A 23,920-nucleotide genomic window follows, 5' to 3' on the forward strand; every position below is an offset into this window, starting at 1 on the left:
AATTGTGCATGCTAAGGAGGCTATTGTGTGCAGTGGGGTTTTAAACTGCGCATCAGTAATTTTATACAGGAAAAAGTGTAGGTGGTGCAGTCAGGGTTGAGATATGCATAATTTGATTAATTACATTTTTACCTAGAGAACAGAGTATCAGGTATTTCCAAAGGTTTTAGTGCTTAGTGGCCTATAGAACTGTTGTAATAATGTTTTACAAATCTCAGGTTAGTCTTGAGAGGTGCACTTCTTTATATACAAGTGCGGCAGTCCGACTTGCTCTGTTTTACTTCACTTCTGTCTCTGAGGGCTTGAAGAAGTCCTGTAATCCTCTTTACTACAAAGCCACCTGCACCTAGTTTCCCAAGGGCAGCCTTTCTGCCCAAAACTTATGTATTTAGGTGAATCTTCTTTTTCAGCTCCTCATATTTATTGCTCAGGCCAGTAGCTGTAATGACTGAGTTCAAGGGAATCTTGTGAAGGATCCTAGCAAGAACATCCAGTCAAGTTTTGCCTACAGTATTTCATGTATGGAACGACTGAAAAGTGGCTCTCCCCTATTGCAAGCTCTGAAGTAGGGTAGCTTGGGAAAGAGAGGGAGTCTCCTGGAAAAGCAGTGTAGCCCAGCTTCGCGAAACGGAGGATCATAAACCTTTGCTGACTACAGATGAGCTCCACTTGTCCCTACCTCTGTTAAAAGGCTGCTTCCCCTTCTCCCCTCCTTTTTGCTCTTTTTCCTCTTTTTAAATTAAGGACTGGAGACAACATGATAGTTGTCCCTCTTTCACCTTCTTTGTAAAAGCTAAAGGCCATGAACAAAATCTATTGCTGCTATAACAGATCAGAGTCCATAACCACAACGAGAGACTTTGTAAGCCAGACAAAGCTTTCTTTTTGATTGCTCACTATATCTGGCCTTTCAGAGTTGCGTTGCATGTGATGGTTGTGAAATTTTATTTTTTTTGTGAGCTAGGCTTCCAGTATAGCTCTTATTTAAACCGTTTTGTTTTCCATGCACTGTAATTAATAATCTGTTTAGGGTATTAGCATTACCATTGTTATTGATGTTTTATACTATGGCAGCAAAAAAAAGGCCACAGTCATACAGCTATGATGGTATTGTCCTGTTTATAGTACATGTATATGAAGAAAGACAGTCCTTGCCTCAAAACTCTTCCAATTTAAATGGACAGGTTTTAAGTAGACAAGAAAAAGTACATATTGAAGGAGACAGGTTTGAACAAATGTAGGTATTTAGAGTGCACAGCGTGTAGTCAGTGCAGAGGAAGCAGTATTATCAGAGTGCAATTCATCTCACGCTAGGGAAGCATCTAAAATATTGGGGATGAATCTTGCCTTGTGGCTGTTTCTTTTCAGGGACTACAAAGACGGCCTAGCTCCAATGCTGTAGATACTTCCCTTACAACTCTCTAAAGTTAGATGAGATGAATCCTAATTTCAGTGATGTTTTTTCATAGCTAAAGCATAGAAAAAATTGAACAGATATACTCTGAAAAACAGTGCAGAGGGGTGATCTATGAGATGCTGTATTCTTGGCTTTAAAAGAAGAAAAGTTAAAAATTAATTTGACTTGAATATGAAAATGTGGGCAAAACCATCTACCCACTTCTGTCTCAAAATTCTTATGCTTAGGTTATAAACCACACAAAAGTCTGAAATGTGAAATGTTTGAAGTAGCTCTGACATGATATTACTCATTGAGGAACAGTGTCATTGCTTAAAGGAAAATGAGTTTGGATTGAATGCCTAGCCAATAAAAAACTGCATCTCCAGCATATGTAGTGGAAAATTTTTTGAAGATGCTGTTACACTGTGAGAACTGCCCCCATTTATGAAAGCTAATTCCAGCTTCTTGTGTTCATCTCTTTTCTATGTTACCAGTGCAATAGTGCAAGGGCCCAAACTCAGTATATCTTTCTATACAGATACCATGACTTCAATAATGGTGTATTAGGACAGATGAGAAGATTGAGAGAAAGACTTACAGATGGCAAATGTGGGGAAAAGAGAAGGAAAAGCAGCAATATGTGCTGAGGGGGAGGAAAAAAGTCATGACACTGAGGTTACCAGTATTGTTGCTTGTTCATAGATTTTGTGGGGCTTCCACAATGGACTCCAGAGTTGCTGTAATTTTCAGTGTTGTTGCTGTGGGCATCTTGCTGTGATATTCCCCTTCAGCGTTACTGTGGGCTCCATTAATTTGATAACATAGGTGGGAAAACTTTGTGATTGCTGTTGGTGATACTGGCCAGTTTGGCATCTTTCTCAGCCAGTGTGCTAGCACATGCCAGTCTGTAGAAGTAGAAGGTGCTTGCAGTCCATGTGAAATGAAGCTGTGGCTATAAGTAGCCTGCAGGCTTTACGTTCCTGTATCTTAGTTTAAGCTATTGTAATATCCATGTATCTTAAACGTATTTTTTCACAGTGTCTAGAGCGATGTGGGTTAGAGGTGAGGATACTAACCAAGACTCAGCTGGGATTTGCATCTGACAAGTGCTGAGTTCAGAAATGGTGTTTCTTGGCAGAGATATACAGTGGAGAGGATGGTTCTACCTAAATAAGCAAGGGGATGAATTTCCAATGCGTTACACTGGGGCACGTTGCAGCTGCCTTCATAGCAGCTCTTAACACATGCCAAACTGTGCTTTGCACAAGTTCAGTGGTGAGCTGACACAAAAGCACACTGTGCTGCTTTCTAGGAATGCACACAGGGAGCTGATGGAGAAAAGATAAAGTACACCAAATTCACACTTTAATCAACTGCTCAGTAACTTGTAGACAGGCCTGTAAAATCCTGATTTAGAATCAGAACCTACCCTACCATCTCAGAGTAAATTTTGGAGGCAGAAAAGGGGAGGAAGGAAAACATTCTCCTTTTTGAGGTTTTTTGCTTGTTTGTTTGCTTGATTGTTAAAAACACTCTCCAGTGTTTGTATGTGATCTAAAATGAAACTGTGTCAAAGGACCATTCATGAAGTTTAACCATGCTGAGTGCAAGGTCCTACACCTGGGTCGGAGCAATCCCAGGCACAGCTACAGGCTGGGCAGAGAAGAGGTTCAGAGCAGCCCTGCGGAGAAGGACTTGGGGGTGCTGGTTGATGAGAAAATGAACATGAGCCAGCTTAGTGTGCGCTTGCAGCCCAGAAAGCCAACCGTATCCTGGGCTGCATCAAAAGGAGTGTGACCAGCAGGTCGAAGGAGGTGATCCTGCCCCTTTATTCTGCTCTCGTGAGACCTCACCTGGAGTATTGTGTGCAGTTCTGGTGTCCTCAGCATAAAAAGGACATGGATCTGTTGGAACAAGTCCAGAGGAGGACCACGAGAATGATCAGGGGACTGGAGCACCTCTCATATGAAGATAGGCTGAGAAAGTTGGGGCTGTTCAGCCTGGAGAAGAGAAGGCTGCATGGAGACCTCATAACAGCCTTCCAATATCTGAAGGGGCCCTATAAGGATGCTGGGGATGGACTCTTCATTAGGGACTGTAGTGATAGGAGAAGGGGTAATGGGTTAAAACTTAAACAGGGGAAGTTTAAATTGGATGTAAGGAGGAAATTCTTTCCTGTTAGGGTGGTGAGGCACTGGAATAGGTTGTCCAGGGAGGTTGTGAATGCTCCATCCCTGGCAGTGTTCAAGGCCAGGTTGGATGAGGCCTTGGGTAATATGGTTTAGAGCGAGGTGTCCCTGCCCATGGCAGGTGGGTTGGAACTTGATGATCTTAAGGTCCTTTCCAACCCTAACTATTCTATGATTCTAAGTGTAATTTTTTTATTTAATATTAATAAACTTATATAGCTGGGAAAAATATTCTTTAATGCAGTGTATATTTAAATAAATTTAAATAAAGATCTTTGGCACAATATTAACAAAGAAGATGCATGATACAGGACTAGAAGTTAGAGTTATCTTTGGGACCTAAGGATGTTATCCAATATCTTTAAATCTTCTGAGTAGGAGCTCAAAGTTGGATACTTTTTCAGCAGAGTGTCTGTAGTGTTGTATCAGTTTAGCATGGCACCCCCTTCATGTGGAACATTTCAGGTAGGATGGGGATAATGACAACATTCTTTTGTTTGTTTGTTTGTTTTGAAGTATTTACACCAAAATGGAAGCAATGAAGTAAGGCAAGAAGGAGGATACAAGGAAGAAATAATTAAGGGTCTAGCTCCATCTCCCAGTTCTAATTTATGACATTTCAGCCCTATGCTACCATCCACTAACATCACACTTGTGCCAGGGCAGCTTTCTAGAATGGGTGACCTGTATCAATAATTGGTGTGGATTTAATCATATAATAAAGTAGCAGTATGTTGTGAAAATTTGGGTTTGACATGAAAACATTTCACTGACTTGGTTTATGGCACAGGCCTGCAAATAAACTCTGAGAGATGGAGTTGGGAGCTGTTGGAAATGACAGTTTAACAAAGTGTTGTCACTGGATAGACAGTAATGCTGAATTATGTTCTGGGAATATGGCTAGTGAAATAGCTGTGTATTTCTAGCTCAGTTGGCTAAACACTCATGAGCATTGAATCATCAATGTGACACTTCAGAAAACCTTTTGCCAATGTAGACATCTGTAATGGAGTGATGAACAGAAAAGTGGCTTTGTAAGGTATACTACATGGTACAATAAATGGTGTTTGCCAGTAAGTCTTGGACATGACTAAAAGTATAATTTTTACATGAAGAAAATTATATTTCTAAACTACTGACTGGGTGGAATTACAGCCACATAGGGAAGGGAGACTGTAATTAAAATAATACTTCCCTGATGAACTGTCACTTAAAATTAGTTTGTGTCTGAGTCAGACAGAAAATTGATTTAATATCCAAAGACATTCCGTGGATTATCTGAAGGCAGACTATAATAAGAAATTCTTAAGTCTTCAAAAGCTCGTGATCTGCACAAACAGCCACTAACCTGTTGTGATGCAGGCAGAGATGGCAGCTTGGTGGAGTGCCTTGGAGGACACTTGAAGGGAAGTTAACAGGACTAGGAGAGTTAGTTTAGGACAGCAAAATTATGTGATATAAAATCACTTCAAACTTGAGATTATATCAGTTCCATCTCTACTGTCTGACATGGGAGAAGCTCATAAAAACCATGCTTAACAGATGGATGAGGCTGAGGCGAATGGGAAAACCCATTAGGGTTCCTTTGCCGGAGAGCTGGGAGCCAAGGCTGACATTGGCAGTCACAGCAGACAGCCACATCCATTCCTGCCCTCAGACAGGCCCAGGGACCCACCTTGGGCAGATCCTGTACAGCACCTTGGTGATATGGGGAGCAAGCAAAGTAAGAGTGCTCAGTCGACTAGAGAAATGGATGAAAAATCCAGGGATTTGTAGCCTTTGGCAGAAAATGGAGTCAGCATGTCACTGTCAAAAGGGCTGAATTTTCCTAGTCCTTTCCAAGGTAGACTGCATTCACAGTTTTGCCAGTTTCTAAAGAGGAAGCTGGCAGAGACATAATGCAGAGGTTGCATGGTTTGTGCACAGATTTCTTAAAAATACAGCCTTGCAAAAGGGGCTTTCTCAAGGGTGGCATTTAAAAATTAAAATGTTAGGACCTCTTCTCCCTGACTCTCTTTCACTTGGTTTTACATGTTAAGAATTTCTTTCTTTCCACTTCTCATTCTTGCTTTCCCCATTTTATAAGTGTAGGATATATTCCTGGGATTTGTTGGTTGTTTTTTTTAACCTGTGATTCTGTTGGGTTTTTCTTTGTCTTTCCAGTCATGTTTCTGACCGCTCTTAGGCCTATGGACTGCAAAGACCATCATAGTTTTTGTTCTTTTACATGAAAACTGCCATATGAAATAAGGCCCCTCTGGGCTACTATGCCCCATCCCTGGCAATGTTCAAGGCCAGACTGGATGGGAAGTACTAGATGTAGAGCTGTGATAGCATAAATGCCCCACAGTGAGTGGACATGGCAGGAAGGCCTCGCATCTTAGAAGACAGCAAGCTGTGGCTAGCCTAGCTTCTTCCCCCACATCAAACAGACAGCATCGGGAGTTGCCTTCCACAGAAGATAATGGATTTCTCTTCCTGCCTATTTCTGTAGTTCAGTCAGTGGAGAGCCAGGATGCAGAGCTGAAAGATCAGTATTTGAATGTTGGAGCTAGGTGTAGAAATGGTTACAGTTGTGCATAACAACACATGCAGTGTGTAATTTGCAAAGCCAATTGCCCATACGTAGATGCAGGCTGCAAAGCTTAATTTGATCCCTTTCTAGCTGTGCTGCTTGTCTGATCAAATTGAGTTAGGAGTTATCTTGGGGTACTCCAGTACACTGTAGCGTGCTGGGTGGTTACATAGGCAATTCCTCGTTCATGTGAAATGCCGTTTTGGTTTCACACAACTATCAAATTCATCACAAGGCAACATGAAAGCAAGGGCTCTTCTCAGATGCCGTGTTGCTGGTGAACTTGGATGACCATGCAGTGTTTCAGCCTGCTCTCTCAGGTGCAGGCGGGAATAGAGCTGTGTACTTAGGCATACAAATCAACAAAACATACAAAAATATGCTTCATTTGCATCAGATGTGCCTTCTGATAGAGCTATACACATGCTTCAAGTGAAATCAAGTTTCTGCATGAAAGCAAGAGCTGGGAACCTGGTGGCAATGATACCACTAAGTATCGAAGCCTAATTTTTTTCACAGCAAGCTTGTATTAAGAGCAGCATAGAGCCTGAATAAAGCTGGGTTTGGTGTCTGTTTGTATACATGTACAGTTAAGAAGAGATAGGCACCAAATTTTTCATAGTGTTCATCATATGAAATCCAGATTTGATGCTGAAGTAGATACCATTCTGAAAATGTAACAAAAACAGATGAAGCGAGTAGGAATATGTTGGTTTTCTGCAATCTCATGTAGTGTAAAGCTGTCTCTGTGCAGCAGATGGATTTCTTAAGTACATACACACTTTTGGAATGAAGAATATTTTTCCGTAATCAGATGTCTTCTCATGTGTGTTTTCTGAGCATTTCACCCTCTTTCATCAAGGGATGAGCTCTCACTCATATACCATAAAGTACTGGCATATATTCAAGCCTTTGTGATGGTGTACTGATACGCCTAATGATCACACTGGAGTCCCACCTATAGTAATAATTCCTCTTATCTGAAGGAATTTAGAAGCAAGAAGGAACTGAGAACTTTGCTCAGTTTAACAGAGGTCATGCATGAACTTCAGTAGAGTGTACATTAAAAGTATTTCAGTGTATAATTTACAAAACATTTCTGTTTCTAAAAATCTTCCTAATATAAGTGGCAGCATCTTCCTTAATTCAGATTCTCTCTCACTGTTATTACTATGCTAATGTATTACTTTCTAGTAGACAAGCATAAACAAAACAGTGAATACATTTTCAGGGCCCAGCTCAGTAAATACTTAAGCCCTGTGCTTTGAAAGTGTAGGGAAGAGGTCATTATTTGGATTTCTTTGATTGTGAAAATTTCTTTTTAAGTTGATGTTGACCCTTGCACACAGCTCATCTAGCAAATGTACTCAAAGCACATAAGAAATATGTAATACTAAGGAAAGATTATGATAGTGATTCTAGATGATGGAAAAACTTGCCATATATTTTGGCCTTTTGAAAAAGATACTAAGAACTTCAAAGTTGGAGAAAACGGAATTATAGCATAGCTCCTAAATCAGATATTCCCAAAAAGTTGCCTTTGGTTTACCGCTGTTGATGTATCTGAGGCTCTTCAGAAGGTATAAATATTCTGGAGCCCTTTAACTTCAAATTAGTAAAGATTGTGCAGTAATATAATTCTAAATCACTCAGCTGCTTCTTTTATTAGCTGTGGCTTCATGTTTCTGTCCATGACACTTAAAGATCAAACCTACTTAAATATGAATCATTTAAAAATGTTAATTTACTTCAATATCTTATTTTGTCAAAAAGATCAGGAGTTCATTATATAAGAGGAATGTGTCACTGAGGTAGTCATCTCTGTAGCGGTTGTGCAGGCACAGTGCTGCTATTCCCACTGTGCACACCCACCATGCCCCGAAGTGCACCTGCAGTGTGCTAGAGCACTTCTCAAGCAAGTAGTACAACACAGGCTATGTCCTGAAAGAAATAATGAGTTTAAGGGCATGTTTACATCAAAAAAAGTAAATTTAATCTGGAAAAAAATACCCTTTTTTTAAGCCACCCCTGCACAGTGATGTGGCATCCTCCATCCAGAAGTAGCAGGACTGTGTGGGACTTTGCAGTTGCTTCTTCTGGTTATGAGAAGTTGTTCAGAGAAGAGACAGTGGAGCTAAAATAGAAATGCTCCTGTGATGTCCATGAACCCTCAGGCAGGGTGACAGGAAGGTATTTCAAGGACAGTTGATTAGGCAGAACATAAGAAAGGAGCAGGAACATGAAAACACAAACACAGGGGAAATGAAGGAGAGGAAAGAGGAGGGCTTGGGGAGGGGAGGACAGACCATTGAAAATGGTGTCAATATGGGAAGCACAGTTTTCCTGGTCTCCAAACGATCACCACCTCAAAGCTGGTACTCAGGACACTTTTCAGGGAGTGCAAAGCAGCCTGAATCCCCTGAGGTACAAACAGGGATTGAATCAAATTTTCCTCCATTTTGAAAGATCTGCAAGTTGAGCTAGTGCACGTAAGCACAGGTGGGTTGTAAGCTCTTGTTTTGCAGCCCTGAAAAGACTGAGGTGGTTCCAGCTGGGACGGTTGATCTGAAATGGGACTTTTTGCAGTAGTGTGCCTATAGTGTGTTCCTCATTTACTGGGTGACAAACATGACAGATGGAATTTGTTTTGTAGAACCACCAAATGCTCCCAGCTGTAAGAGTTGCTCAGTTTGAGCTTTGCCCTAAACATGTCAGATGATGTAAAATAGTAAGTGCTCTGCGGGCTCTAATATATCGAATTGGGCACCTAGAATAAGGCTCCTCTGGAAAATGATTTGGGCTTTTTCTTGTGCTTAAGAATTCTGTGCATTTCACTGAGACCAGTTAAACCACGCAATTTCATTGCAAAATAATTAATATTTGTAATGCCTTAAGAGATCTAAGAGCCCCAAAGTCAGTACTTCTGTACTGTGTTCAAGATTTGACTGGATTTAGTGGTGAGTCCAAGCATTTAATTGAGTGGGCTAAAGAAGTAGTACACAATAACTATCTTGTATTTCATGCAGCAAATGAGAAAAGGCCATGTAGAACTTGAGTGTTCTTCACAGGCCGTTACTACAGTGTAAATTGTTTCCTTCTCTTTTGAATTCTGAATTTGTAGGTAATGGGTAGAAATTGGCCTGAACTCTTCTCAGCAGCTAGGCTTGGGGATTTGGACTGTTTTTCCTTTGAAACCATATTTGACACTGTAGGACAAGGATGAAGACACTGGTTTCAAGGAAGAAATTGCACATACATGTGCAAGAGAGAATAAAGTTGGCCGTGGCCGAACTGGAGGACTAACTAGCTGAGGATATCATTATTGATGGAGTAGAGGGAGCTGGGTTTGCTCAGCAACAGACCCATGGAATGGTTAAGGAGGAAGGAGTTGTGAAGGGTCACTGTGAAATATGGGAGTGAGTTAAACAATTTATTTTCTTTGATCTCCATTCATTTATAATCTTACTGGTGCTGAGTGTCCTGGCACTAGAGATTTTACAATGAATAGTTGAAAGTACAAAAATTGATTTAAATTGTGCTGGTCTTGGGCTGAATGGCTTTCTTTTGCCTAGAAGTCACTTGGAGTTTTATTCTCTGAGCTGTTGGACAGTTTAAATGCTAAGCATTTAATTTACTTCAGACAGCTCTGAAAACAATAGCAAACTTACAGACTGCTCTTATTTCATTGTCTGCAATTAATGTTGCAGCAGCCTTTGCATCAAAGTTTAACCAGAATGCTTTGATTTCCTCAATGATAAATGGATATCTTTTGGCCAGTACAAAAAGCTGAAATAGTTCAATGTTTCCAGTTCAGCTTCAGATGTGCTAGTGTTTAAAATTAGTACCTCTGTGTTTTTTGTTGTGCTGAACTAATAATGTAAAACAAAACAATGGGAGGGGTATGTCGGTCTGTGTCTGCTTAATGAGGCGAGTTGTTCTATAAAATTAGGCAGTGTTACTTTTTCTGTCAATGGGAGAGAATCATCAGTAGTTGGCAATAGGATTAAAATCGTATATAGCTCAGATGTGAGCCTATTTACCTTTTTAAAGGTTTAATTTTATTTACATTCCTTTTCTCAAGTTGGTTGTTGTAAATCACTTCTTTCTTATAAGTATATGAAAAATCTTGACTTTCCTGTTGATCAGGCTCATTTTTCAACGTTTCTGTGCTTTGATATAATTTTGGAAAATCATGGTTAGCTGCTCACATAATAATTGCTAGGAATATGTGCCTGCATCTCCTTTTAATAATTACTTAAAATGTGCTAAGTACTTCAGTTTTCTAAGTCAAAGAAGAATCCACAGAGTGTTTTAATTTACTTTTTGTTAAATAGTGTTCAATAGGATTTTATGTTATTAAATGTGGGAGTATCATTACTCACTTCACTTTTAGAACTTTGTCCTCACACACATTGTATAAGGTACAAATTTTACTTAGAGCTCAGAAATAATTTTATCAAATGGTTTGTTCATGTAATCCCTATATTTCTAACTCACCAGAGCCACATGAAGTTAACTTTCTCCTTTACAATCTATACATTTCATTTATGCATATAAAAGAAACATCTGGCATTTTTTTTCATGAGCTGTATGCTCATTGACCAAAAAAGCAGCAAGGAATCTGTTGTATGGCTGATTATGGCAAGAAAATGAGGTAGTAGTCTCACTAATAATCAGTAAAATTTGTTTAAACTGATGCTATTTCACTTTCTGAGTTATCTAATCTCATACTTTTAACCTGACAAGTAAAGAAATGTTTAAAAATGCCCAGTGTGGAAAAAGGCTACTTTCAAATGTAGAGATTAGAGACATTTAAAACACGTATCTGTGGTTAAAGATGCTGACTCTTAATTCTCCCCTGACTAGAGCTTTCCTTTTTTATCTTTGAAGTTCAGTCATTATTTCATGTCGATGCTATTGGTTCTGCTTACTTTTGTATCCTCCAGAAATTAATTCATACTTTTTTAGATCCAATCTTTTTAGAATATTTACGAATGTAACATATCAACAAGTTTGTATTTTGTGCAGGCTGTGGAGCTGGATTTTGGAATTTGCTTTTTTAGTGGTTCTTTTGTGGAAGAGAAATCTTTCAGGCATGAATTGATAGTCCAGATCTTTTGAGGTCTGTCTGTGCTAACCTATGACCTCTGTTCTTACGAGGTCAACATCTGAGGGCAGGAGATTAAGGCAGTTAAAAGATTGGAATGGGAACTGGAATGGAAAAATTAGCCAGCACATTTTGGGTAGAAAACATCAAAGTCATCAAACAATTTGCTTATTTTAAACTCAGTTTAAGGGTAACAAGCTAATTGTACTGTGTTTGTTGATGCAAGCAATTTATATTATTTGAGGACTTTAACACTGAAGAATTTTTTTATTGGAGAAACGTAATGCCTGTTCAGTATAAATGCATGATATATTTTGTATACTAAATGCATTTGTGCAACATCATTCAGGATCTGATCATACAGTCTGTATGTACTTAATTAGCTCTTTTTCTTACAAACAGCAATAGTAAGTGTTGTGGAACCTGAATCTTGCTTGTGGTCTGCTGAGGAGCACTGGAGAATACAGGTGCTGTCAGCACATGGGAAGAGTTATTCCCATATTAAAATTTCCTGACACTTAAAAACATTTGCAAGCATCTCTTTTTGTTACAGCTTTTCAAATGTGAATTCCTTTCCAGTGCAAACTTGTCACTAAGGAATGTTGTTTCATAGATAATAAATTGATTTGCAAAAACAACACAGCACTGTCTGTTTGTTCTTGTCTGTCATTGTTTGAAATTCATTAGTATGTTTTTTTAGAAGAATAAGGACTTAATCTTTTATCTGTACAATCAATTTCAGTGATGATAGTATTAGAAAAAGACACCTTTCCACATCTAATAATTAAGCAAGTTCAAGGATTTGTATAAGCAATCACATTTTGTCTTGATTGTTTAAAGTGCAAATAAAGTGGTTTCAGTATCAGATGCAAGAGCCAGGCTAGTGTTTCAGCATGGAAACCCACCTACCAGGAAAGAAGACAAAAAATGATGGGTATCTCACAGCTCAGGCCCTGACTAACAGTGTATAGATTAGGGTTCTTCTCCTATATGGCTACTAATTAAATTAAAATACTGTAAATAAAATACAAGTAAACTCAAGCAATCAGCCTTCTGTAAGCCTCAGTCTAACCTCCACACATTATTGTTGCTGCTTTGATAGTGAAGGATATGAGATTTAAACCCTTTTGCAGTCTTACCACTTTCCAAACTCTTCCTCTAAAGGCTAAAACCTTTCTTCAGCTTTTACCCCTGACTCGCACCTGATGGGAAATTGGGCAAAATTATCACCATCATTTCTTCCTCCTTCATGGAAGGAAAGAAGGGAAAGCGGGAACAGCTGTTGCGGACTGCAGCAGCCCACGGACCATTCTCACGGATGCAGCCACCTCTTTGTTTCCTTCCTGCCATTTCACTGGGGTGGCTGAAGAAGCTCTGTACCAGCTTCAAGGGCTGCTACAGCCACATGTGCCCCACGGCCGTGGTGGTGCTGCCCATGACTGTGTGTGCCCTGCATCCCTGGTGGTACTGCCACAGCCAGCCGTGTCCCACATCCCTGGGATTACCACAGGTGCAGGGGAAACAGGGAGTATTTGAAGGGGCACACCAATCCTGAAGGCTGTGGTATCTGGGAGATCTGTTCCCCATTTGTATTCCTTGGATAAAGTAGGGTAGCTTCTGATCAGCCATTTTGTGATTCTTGCTTGTCAGGGACTCTCTGTGGTTAAATAAATAAGTAGGATCAATGGATGGGGAGCTAATTCTGTTTTATAGAACGGCTTTGGTCATCCACTTGCGAGAACATGTGAATCACTGTGAAGAAACAGAGGACTTGTTAATTAATAAAGGAAAAAAGTTAAGCAACCACAAAAATAGTGTGCCTGACATGATTTAAAATAACTTTCTTGTTTGCCTAAGTCCTTTCTGTACCTTCTTCTGTCTATTTAGATAGTAAACTCTTCAAAGCAGAATTGGTTTTCTTCTTACTCATACTTAAAATCACTGCTGTTTTTAATTACAACAGTAATTGTGATTCTTGGATAGTTTACTTATTAGAGAGCAATGATACACACATTTTCTTATCTGGAAGACCTGCTTCCCAGGATTTGTGCTGGATATGTGTATCCTCTTTCTTGTTTCATGGTGTGTGATAATGATTCAAACATCCTGTCCACAAGCCTGCTTTTCCTAGCTATCTTTAGCCCATCCCTTATAAAGTAGTCTATAGAAACCTGAGATCTACAGATTGAAAACTGCTCTAGTAGAGAGTAGGATGCTGGAGGTTTTTAATCTCTTAGTTACTGGTACGTTAGTTCTAAATGTACTAAGAATTGCCTTCAAGTTTTGTGTGCAGTAGCATGCAGGGCAGAGTAGATTGCTTGAGTTTGCAGGAGGGGTTAATTTAAAACTCAAAAGAAGTTATAATTTTTTTTTAACTACTTAGAAATTATATTTGACTTTTTATGATGAAACCCTGCTTTGGTTTTGCTTGATCTGTGTGAGGAATAGGTAGAGAATATATCTGTAGTTCTCTCACATGTTATTTTCACAACAAAAAATTGCTTCAGAGCTAGACAAAATTGATTAGCATTACTGCAAATAGTATTTTCAGGCTTATGTGCTTGTGAAGGTTGACATTTATGGCAGTGCAGCTGCACCAGATTTCTGACTGCAGCTCCCAGTGCTCTTGGAATCAGTGCCTCCAAATGGGCTCTGTAATTTGCCTCAGCTGAGTCACTTCCTTACCATGAACTGCCATAAAGACATTATTTCTTCTGCTTTGCTTTCTAGGCATTAGCATGCACTGCCCCCCTCCTTTTCAAAATAACAATTCATCAGAAAATACCTTTTGTAGTAATGCAGTTGAGTTCAGAGGGTTTAGGGAATTTGGATTATTGGTGGCCTTTTTTGTTGAAGGGACTATTGTTTTTTGTGATCCTCATCTGTTTCTAGCCGCTAATTTGAATGAGAAACCAACAAAGAAGCATGTTGGTTTTCTTTGTGAGTAGAGGTGATAGTTGTTCCCAACTGCCAGGTGATTGTGAATGTCTGTGAGATACTTCAGGTGATTAGCTATCTATAAAGTCTTTGGAAATATACCATAATATATCTAATTCATTATTTCTTATTTTTCTTAATGACCCACATTTCTTGCTTAATTCTTGCATAAAATATGAATGAGTCAAATTTGAAAGCTTTTGAATTTGGCAGAATAATAATAGTCTTTACCCTAGTGTAATGTTAAGATACATTTTACAGAAGATTGAGTTTAGTTGCTCAGAGAAAAAAAAATATTTAATCCGTTGCATACATGTGTTGTATACATATATAGTATACACATAAATGTGCACACAATAGATCAATGGAAAGTTGCCTCAGCAGCACTGAAGAAAGTGGATGTCAAAATGAAGGTGACTTAGTAAATTGGTTCAGAATGACATGTACATGATTATGACCTCATCCATTCAAACAAATGAACAAACCCAAGCAAACAAAAAAAACCCCATAGTTTTTATAGTTGCAAGGTAAAACCAACAGGAACTGATCAGTGCTTCTTCCTTATGTTGACAGTGATTCCCTTTCTGTTCCAAGCTTTCACCAGGTGAGCTCAGTACAGGTGGTCACATAACAAAGTGAAGGTGTGGAAAATGGTGAATCCTGCCTTTGTGACACAGTTTAGTTTACTGCAGACTGGTAGCTAAGGCTTCTTCTAAAAGATGCTGCATGTGCTGTATTAGCAGGTCATTTTCCTATAACCAGCTGACAGTCCCCAGTCTATGGCTGTGTAGTCAGCATGGCTGCAGCATATGCTCCTTTCTCCTGATTCTCTCTGCTGGTGCATCCTAGAGTGTGTTGTTTTACCTTATTCTCCTTTTGCAGTATGAGGTATTAGGCAAAATGAAGCTATATTGATATAACTGTGTTAGATTGCTCTCATTAGGCCAGGTAACAACAGAAGTAATGGTGTCACAACACGCCATTTTTGTATCTATGGTCTTGCAAGTGTGAGAAGGTCAGTTCAGAGTTTTCACAAACCTGAAAAAAAATCTTGAATTACAGATTATGGTTGAGACTTTTAAGTGAAAAAGTACATGAATTGTAAGGTGGTATTAGTACTGGAAATTGTGACACTGTATACACACTAATCACTGTCATGGAAACATACGGCGGCCATAATGAGATGCTGTGTTGGGAATGGGATACCACCAGGTTCCCTTTCTGTGGTAGCAGGTAGTAAATTTGCTGAAGCTTGCATATTTTGTAACACTGTAGAGGACTGTAGTTTGTGTATGGCATATAAATCCACTTCCATTTAACTTGGAATTGTTTTCTCAAAGCAGATTCTCATTTAGTTAAAGAAAAAAATCAAAGCTTCTACAGGGAGAGGGACAACGTATAAAGACCTGAAACCAATCTGTTGGTTAGGGGTGGAGGGGAGGGCAGTCTGGGTGGTGTTTTGTTGTTCTTATTGTCTGGGTGGTTTTAATAAAAAAGCAGTGCTTTATTAAATAGTAGTTCAACTTTGTCATTAAAAAATCCTTATTTCTTTGAAGCAGCCAGCTGTGGCCTCTGAAATGGTTCATGCATATCAGTATGTAAAAGCTAAATGTGACCATTAGGATTAGAACTGGGATGGAACTGAAGGTGGGGGTGTGAAGAACTAGAGATGGGGATGAAATGTGGTAAAAGGGATCAGTGGATATGAACCAGGAAGTCTGTGGGACTGCTGATGACTCTATTAAAGAGATGTGGTGAGTGGGCAATACTCATCTCTCAATGGCAGGTGGATGCAGGGCTGCTTCTGACCTGGTGCTTTCTATGGACCAAAGACTTCCAAGTGCCTTTAGACAGGTCTTCAGCATACTTGTGCCCCAAATCAGGTAGGCTGTAGTGCTCTCCTTCTTTTTGCCCCAATTTTTGCCCCATAAAAATTGAGGAATAGTTGAAGAAGCTTTTTTGACATGCATATTTCACATAATTCAGAAGAAGTAGAGTGCCAAACATGGGTCAGCCGCAAGCTGGCTGAGAGACAGGGAACAGCACAGGCTGTAGCTGTGTGCTCTGCATTCTGTGATCCAGAGTGCATGGCTGGCCAGGTCTCTGCCTGGCTGGGATGCAGCTCTCTGCTGGGGCAGGCTGGGTGCTCACCCCATTGTAGCCACTCGGGCACTCTGTGTGCATGTGCATGGGGTGTGCGTTATCTGTGAAAGTCAGCGCAAATGAAGATGTGTGCCACAGCTGTGGCTGTGCTGAAGTCTGCTGGGGGAGTGCCTCGGTGTGCCAGGCTCCCTGTAGGTGTGCTGTGGCTGGTGTGTAGCCTTGAGGAGCAGGATGGCTGGTTTTCCTGCCTGTGCACGGACTATTTGAGGTAGGAGGCCAAGAGCGTAGCCTGAAGGTAGGGGTTTTGGTGCTGCTGCTGTGTGGGATGTGGGTGAGCAGGCTCAGGTGTCCTGGGGTGGCCCCTCCTGGGAGGGGATTGCTTGCACAATGTTCACTGTAAAATGACAGGCACTTCTAAAATTCCCCTCTTGGTATTTCAGGCAGGCAGGACTCACTACACTGCCAGACCATGGGCTGAGACAGTCAAGCAGCGTGGCCAGGAGAGTTCTCCTGAGGATGCTTTAATACACGTAGGCCTAGGGACCTGTCTGGCAGTGTGTGCCAGGTAACTTAACTCTGCGTATGCTGCAGTCTCTTTCTACACAGGAAAGGAGTCTTTCTGAAAGAAAGAGAAGATAGGGAAGGTACAGAGATAGCCCAGCCCTAGGCCATACCCTTTCTCAGGGAGGACTCAAGACAGAATGCTTCAGATTTGGGATTAACTTCAAATTCCTTAATAATGGTGTTCTTAAAAGTGCAGTAAATGTGTGCATTTAGGTTATTGTCAGTGTAGGCATTGAACATCCTGAGTTGTGCCTTTTTTTTTTTTCGTTTGTATGTGCCTGTAAATCATGTATGCTGAACAGCAAGAGCATAAACTTCCATCATCTCCTTCTGTATCTCATGCCTGTTTTCATTAATGCATAGGCGGGTCTTGGGACTCTTCCTCATTCCCGTGGGGGCACACAGCTAGTGTTCAACTGCATCTGGTTCAGGCTTGGCAAAACTGTCCCCAACAACCTCCCCAAAACTTGTGCTGTGCGTCATAATACAAGTGATCGGTTTCTGTTTTGCTTGTTTGTGGTTGACAAATGATCCCTTTCAGGGTGTTTTTCCTTGTTAGAGAGTCACTATTAAGTTGAAAATACCATAAATTTCAGAAAGCAATACTACAGTAGTTTAAAGTATATGAGGTTTTTTAGTTGTTGATTTTTCTGCACTGTGCTATAGCAGCTGAAGAAATGGGCATCTCCCAAGTACTGGACAGCATTATCAGATTGAACAACCCCCATTAGTTATTTTTTCCTGTAGGGGAACTGTGATTTTAAAAGAAATGGATGCTGGCCCTGGCTCTGTAAGCTAGGTCTGTGCAGGATGCAGTTTCACATTACCAGGAGATGGTTGGGAGATGGTCGGCTGCTGTGGCCTGCTGCATCCCCAGCCAGCACTGTGGTCTTCTCCTCGTAGGGTTGCTGGTGCTGATCTAATTCTACAGAGCCATTTCAGGGAGTGTAATTGAAGGAAACCAATCCAAAAAGGTACCGAGGAGCAAACAGATAGGGTGGAGTGGGGGACGCCTGTTGGTAACCTCTGCATTTGGTGGGTTTATCTGGAGTACAGAACCCTAGGGGCAGCTCAGCACAAATCATGTTGTCATCTCCATTTGACCTCTTTTAGCTGGGCTGAAGCTTGTGGTTTCCCTGGCCAGGGAGAGAAAACAGGATGAGAAGAGCAAATCCTACCTATTTTAGATGCTTTGGTGCCACCACCCCAGTAGCTTGTCTGTTAAACTCTGTGGTACCAGGAAGCTGGTAACTGACTGAAAAGGTAAACAGCATTCCTCAGCTGTGTGCCTGATATCCCTGCAGGGTTGAAGAGCAGCCTTTAAAAGTTGCAGTGGTTAGGTTTAATTCATGGTTAATTTCTAGTTTGGTGTTATAATATGGCAGAGCAGCACATGTGCAGTGGTCATTTTGCAGTTCCCCTTGCCCTTCAGCAGCTGCTCCTCAAAACTTGCAAAATGTGAGCAGTAGGCTTGGAGGAATGCAGTGTGTGGTGTAATCACAGCTCTTCCTTCCCCACCAGCTTCCTCTGAGCAGTCTGTTTAATTTGTTTCTGCTTCTGTTGCATTACTTTGAACTGCTTTTAATGATGTGAAGCCAATGTACTAATACGTACTAAAGCTACCATTTCCTATGTAGTGTTGTGCTATTTCACATCAATCATATAATCTTAAATACGCTACAGTTTCAGAGTTTTACTTTGGAACTTAAATGTCCTAAAATTATAACCTGCCTTCATTGTGACAAGGAAAAAAATAACAGATTTAACACACAGTAGCAGAAACCATACTTTCCACCTAATTTTACTACATGCATCAGTTACACAGTGTTTATGTGTAATACACAAGAAGTGAATGTTTCAGTTTTTTTAACGACAGTTCCTCAAGGGAAGTTTTCTCCCTGAATGGAACAAAAGGATTATATAAAATCAGCACTTAAAGCTGATGAAAATTCTGAAAAGTGTCAGTAACCTTGTGAAACTCAGTATATTATCCATTCAATGTTGTGTTTTCCGGGATTCCAAAAAAGGAAAACATATATTCCCCGATATTTCCAGGCATGCATATTTTCCTAGTCTTTCCTAGGAATCAGTGAGTTTTCAAAGCATTCATAAACACTGATCAAGTATGAAAGTATTTTATAGAATGCTAACTTGCAATGTTGAGATAGCAAACTAATTTTAAGTCTTTCAGTCACCCTCAGTTACCAGGAAAATTAAACAAGTACCTTAAAAAAAACAAACCAACAACCAAACAGAAAAGTAACCAAAAAAGCCACCAGTTCATTTTTTTAAAATAATTTATGGTAAAACTCTATAGTGATATTAATGTTATTCAGAGTTCCTTTTGTACAAAGTGTGTGATATGGGCAATTAAAGTCCTGATTTATTGATGACTTCTCTTTCTGTACGACAGCTTAAGGTTTTCTTCTTGTCCCCATCATCAGAGGAAAGTTACTAGCTGAACTAATTCATTTGACAAGACTTCATGCAGGAAATAATTTTGCAGCTATTTTTTCTAACTGATACATACGTGATTTTAACGCTGGTGGCAGGAGGCAGGGTAAGGTATGGAAATGCAGGCAGCTGCCTCTGAAAGAAACAAAGCTTCAAGGAAGCTTAACATGCTGAAATCAAGGGGGGCATATAATCTCCATCCTCGGGTGCTAAAGTACCAAGCGTCACATCAGTCCAGGGTTATTGACATCTTTTGCTTTGGGGTATGGACTGGGGGCTAAAGAGTGCTCATGAAAGGATATAAAAACTCCAGGCAAGGGCAGTCAAGCTAGTCTGATCTCAAAATATGTATGACAGCCTTGCATCCTACTTATAGAGAAGACCTGGAAATTGAGAAAAAGGGGGTAAAGTGCAGTGTTAGTTTATCAGTTGCAAATTGTGCTTTACCTTCATTATTGTACCTTACCTAGCATTTGTGTTTTGTTAACGTAATTATATTCTTAGACAATGGAAATGTATCAAACGTAATGTGGCCTTCAAAATGGATGTTACAGGGTGCAAGGAAAAATTATCAGCTAAAATAAGGTTTACCACATGAACTCTGAAATGGGTAAAAAATAGTTTACTGAGTCCAAGAGCTTCACTTGATTTGAACCTTCCACGGTCCCCTGTGATTTATGATTTGGAATTATAAACGTTTTTAGCAACGTGGTATGAAACTGCTATGCCTTGTGCAGTGTATGCCACTGAGCCACCTCATAGCATCTAGGCAGACTTCAGGGACAACTATATTAAAGAAATATTCAAGTTAAAATAACTTTCCTAAGTTGCACCCTACTATTTATATTAAAAGATAGAGGTGGTGAGTGCCATAATTTAATCTGATCTTCTTGGTGTGTGGAGAAAGTAGATGTTACCATGTCCTGCCTTTCCTGCCTGTGTGTCTTTCCAGTTGCTCCCCAGTTTGTTGGTCTCCCCCTTTGACAGCCAGTCATGGTTGTCCCAAACCTTTTATGTCAGGTCATAGGAACCCCAAGAAGGAGTTTGGCTGGCATTTTTCTGCTTTTGTTCTGGGCAGCATGTAGGAAGGGGGAAGCTGATCTTCCTGACACATTTAGAACAGCTTGGGGAAAGAAGAGAAATGATCAGGTCTTTGATTCCCTGCTCCAGTTCACAGTAAAGCAAGCTCAGCACTGCTGAGCTTCAGGTGCCTCCTGGCTCCTCTTCCTAAAGGCATATAGGCCAGCTGGGAACGGCAGGAATATAATACATTTCAATGAACAGTGTGCCTCCTGCACCAGGTAAAGTACTCACCTGGGGTTCTGGTAGTGGGATTTCTTTTCTTACTCTGCCAGTGTAGTGCAAAAACAAGTCACTTTGAACAGGTCAGGGAATTGGCTCTGAAGTATTGATTATGGTTTCTCAGCCTCTTCAATAATCTGATTTCCCCAGTGTTGCAAAAAACTTTGTACAGTTTCTGTAACACCAGATAATTCTTTAATACCATTCACAAGTTATGCTAACTGCATTGTCTTTAGGAGCCAGTATGTCAAAGTCCTTTTGCAAAGAAGCAGACACATTAGTTGGTGTTTGGTGGTGCAATTTGGCCATTTCTGGCTGCAGTCTCATTTTCATGAGGTACAGTTTGCTTTTCTGGTGGCAGGCCCACTGGAGAGGAAGGGATGCAGGGTTGGCTTCATGCTTCTCTCAACTCATTCAGAACAGCATGCACCACAGCTGGAGTAAACAGGGAGAAGATTATTTCCCTCTCCCAGCCTTACAGTATCTCACACCACAGCTGGAAACTTGCTAGGCAGCCAGCCGTAGTCTTGTGGGTTTTTTGCTATCTCTGTTACACTCTGCATTGCAGCTTTTTATCGGCGAATGTCTGACGTTGCTGCATCATGGCACGGCCATTGCAAGATGTTGCCTTCTACATCACAAGTGCTGTACAGATGGGTCTTGGTGTGTTACACTTCACGAGCTTCCCCTCATTTCTCAGACTGAGGGGTCTGCTGTGGGCTATCTTTCTTTGAAACTCCTTTTGTTTCCATTTTGATCTTAAAGGCACAAAAGAGGTGAAGACAGGAAAATTGGACCAAATTTTCAGAATGTAATGATCAGTCTTCTGGAAGGATCAAAAATTATGCAGGCACACATTATTTGGGTTTTGTAGGAAAGAAATTATCAACTTCGCTGTTGATGAAGTCTGTGATGATTATTTGTGTGGTTAAGAACTGCTGGGGCAGGGTCTGAGGCTGCAGAGGAGGGAGAATCTGAGACTTTTGATGAATATTTGGGGTAATGAACCTGAGGTAATGTATGATGTGCTACACAGGACAAGAGTTAGGGTTTGGCTTCACTCAAGAACTGACAGATCAAGATTTCAAGAAGGGAAGGGGGAGAATGGGGGAGTAGAATGGACCTGCTGCTGCTGCTAACAACCATTAAGAAACTACAAAGCCAGCTGCTCTCAGAGCAGAGCTTGATCCTTTCAGTGCCTTTAGCAGCACAGTATATATTCAGAGGAGAGGAATTCATGAGGCTCTATGGACCTACACCATGGCATTACACAAAAATGCAAACCTGAACAATGGGTGGCCTCAGCAGTTCCATCTGGCTCACCATTAACAAGGTTTAAGTAAAGTGGGTTTCCTTGGCTGTGTCACACACAATTTACACTTCACATGCTTTAACTTTGGAGCTGGACCAGAGGGAGCACCACTCTAAACACACGTGGCAAATGTCTCCTAACATGTGGTAAGTCCATTTAGTATTATGCTCTTTGAAAGTTACAGAGTAGTAGCATTTAGGTAATTTCTAAGTACTGTTTGGAAAGTGCAGATTTTTTGGCTAAATCATTTACAAAAACATTTCCTTTCAACAAATCAGAATTACAGTCAAACATTGTTTACTCAAAATACTTTAAGGACATTATAATATTAGTGGTTGGATTCAGCTAACAGCAGAAATTATTACAGACCTGGGAAATGTTACCACCACTATTTCTGAATACTCCAGTCCAGTTTTAAGCTACAAGAGATATTGATACATGGAAACATTCTGTTCTAAAGCATTATGCTTTCAGAGCTACCAAAATATTTAGTTAATAGCAGTTAACCATGGCAAATAATGACCTTTAAAAAATTTTAGCTGTAGAGAGCAAGTGCTGTATCAACAGGTATGTTAGCCTGTTAATTTCTGTGCCATTGAGTGTCATAAAGCATTGGAATTATGACAGCATTTTTCAAAAATCATGCTTTTTGTCTTGGCTTTGAAATGCTTCAAGGGAACCCAGCTGATCTATAGGCTGTCCCATTCTTGAGTATAAATTCAGTTGTAACTGAATGAGTATCAAAGTTGGGAATTCAATTGTGAAGCTGTTTTAAGATCTGTAAGACAAGCAGTTGTGCAGTTAGCTGTATGATAAAGATCTAATGTGATTTCCAGGGAGGAATACAGCTATTGTTGCTGGAGAGGTGTTCAAAGCATTCCACAGAGCAGGGTTAGTGTTGTACTGGATGACAAATACTGCAAGAAACCCAGGCATCTTGGCTGCCTGCTACCACAGAATCATGAGTTCATTAGTGGAGCAGAACTTCATACTCCTCCTGAAGTTAAACAATTAGAATTGCATATGATAAAATGATCAGATGTTGTTGACTAACAGTTATCCTGGAGATGCTGGTAGTCTCACCCTGAGCAAGCATCCTGCCACCCCAGACTTCCTTCTTGGTGAAGCTGCACAGTACTGCTGTGATGGGACACACTTCTTCTAGAGCTTGGCTTCAGCCTCACCAGCATTCACCAGCATTCAACAGCCCTGCAGTGGCTTAGCACCTTCCAGATTTTGCCAGTAGGTGAGCCATTGTCACTGCTGATGGCCTCCATGCCAGTAATGGAGGGGTTGGTGTGGATGGCCCAATGCTTGTTTAGCCCTCTCCTTCTTCTGTTCTGCTCTGACCCACCATAGTCCCTCTGTGCTGCCCCTTTATATCTCTCACAGAGACAGGAATATCTTTAAACATTACATTTCAGTTCCTGGCTGTATGCAGCAGTCCTGTAATCATAGCCATGTTTATCATAAGATGCCATTTGACAGGCACATCAGAGTTGCCAGTCTCCTTGAAAGTTTCCTGCCCACTGCATTTGAGGTAACTACAGGCAAAGCAAATGGACCTGAGAAGTCATCTCATGCTAATTGATCACACACCATTGACATTCCCTTCTCTTTTCCCTTTTTAGCTACCAGACTCCTCTGTCTGTGAGCAGCATCTTTTGATTTAAGCCTTATCTTCATGACAGGCTCAGACAGAAAATAGGGAGCTGTTCTTGCTGAGGTCTGACAGGTGCAGTGCTTCCACACCAAGCATTGCAGTGGAAAGAAAAGGAAGAAAGAATAATGCACCAAGGCAGAACCTGTGAAGAAGGTAGGAGAGAAATTGTCCACCTGCAGGTAGCACTTGCATAAGCATCAGGTAGCAGATGCCCCAGCTATGCTATGCATGAATGTAGAGGGAGATTCACAAAAAAAAAAGATGAGTTAACCTTAAGTAGAGGAATGGGGAATACCTAAAAGAATGGTGTAAAAA

At 40.6% G+C, this 23,920-nt stretch overlaps 1 protein-coding gene across 9 annotated transcripts in view; it reads left to right on the forward strand.

Annotated features, from left to right (window-relative positions):
* The window catches only part of LIN28B (lin-28 homolog B), a 98,184-nt gene that overhangs the window by 55,756 nt on the left and 18,508 nt on the right, over nt 1-23,920 (forward strand). The gene's annotated exons all lie outside the window — the stretch shown is intronic.

The sequence above is a fragment of the Neopsephotus bourkii genome, unplaced genomic scaffold (assembly GCF_033783945.1).
Source record: "Neopsephotus bourkii isolate Nb327-2 ecotype Australia unplaced genomic scaffold, CSIRO-AGI_Nbou_v1 NB_1358, whole genome shotgun sequence".
Classification (NCBI taxonomy): domain Eukaryota; kingdom Metazoa; phylum Chordata; class Aves; order Psittaciformes; family Psittacidae; genus Neopsephotus; species Neopsephotus bourkii.